This window comes from Oryzias melastigma, linkage group LG24 (genome assembly GCF_002922805.2).
Source record: "Oryzias melastigma strain HK-1 linkage group LG24, ASM292280v2, whole genome shotgun sequence".
Lineage (NCBI taxonomy): Eukaryota > Metazoa > Chordata > Actinopteri > Beloniformes > Adrianichthyidae > Oryzias > Oryzias melastigma.
Genome location: NC_050535.1, coordinates 634362 through 635340, shown reverse-complemented (window position 1 = coordinate 635340; position 979 = coordinate 634362). Strand labels below are relative to the sequence as shown.

General features: G+C 33.2%; 1 protein-coding gene across 2 annotated transcripts in view; it reads left to right on the top strand.

The window, feature by feature from the left end:
- Positions 1-979, top strand: part of flvcr2b (FLVCR heme transporter 2b) — a 21798-nt gene that overhangs the window by 15311 nt on the left and 5508 nt on the right. The window lies entirely within an intron of this gene.

Here is a 979-nt window from a genome sequence, read left to right as displayed (position 1 = left end):
CCATAAATGTACATTTTTTTCTGACTATTTTTTGCCTAATAATTTATAACAAAGATGCTGAAACAATTCAATAAACTCAAATTGAACATTTTAAAGAAATTCTTTTAGAAAACTTGAATTTAAAGCACAAAATTACTAAAAATAACGTATTTTTTTCAAAAACATCCTTTTAAAACTGCTTTTTCATAATTCTGTGAAGAACTTTGTGATTTTTATTTGAAAGTTGCTATTATTATTATAAAAATCGATCTTTATTTTGATAAATTATAGAAAGATTCTAACAAATATTGTTAAATAAATGAAAAAACAATATATTTTTATTTAATAACCATTTATTTTTCTGTTTTGTTTCACAAAGTTGAGAAAAATGCAGATGTTAATGTTGTATTTCAGATATTTGGTTTAGGAGACTAAGAAGTACACATGATAGTACTTTCACTTCACAGTAGTACACATTAGACTCACACATAATGTCTGGTAATAGATTTAAGGTCAATGTTGATATTTACTAATCGTCCCTTCAGAGTAAAGAAGGATTTAGTGAGTTTAAAGTATTTAAATGTCTTTTTTCCCATTAAGGATTTTTCTTCTTTGTAAGAAAATCTTCTCTGAAGCTTCAGCAGAAAGTGGACCTGATTCAGATCTTCCTCATCCTCATCCCAGCTGGAGGACTTTAGTCTGCTTCAAATCAAACCAGGAACCTTTTTATGCAAATTTCCCACAAACCCTTTCTGTGTGAACGGATTAGTAAACAGGAAGTTGGAGGATCGTCCTCCAGCTGAAGGTCGACAGGTGAACCTGTTCGGATCTGATGGAGTTCTGCTGTTCAGAAGGTTCTGGTTCGGTTCTGGTTTGAAGTTCAGACGTCTTTAGAGTTCATCATCAAACTGCAGAGCGGCTAGTTTGGCTTCAGTTCATAAACCTTCAACCAGCTGTTTCACGGCTGAGCGGCGCCGCCTCCTCTTCCTCCTCCTCTTCC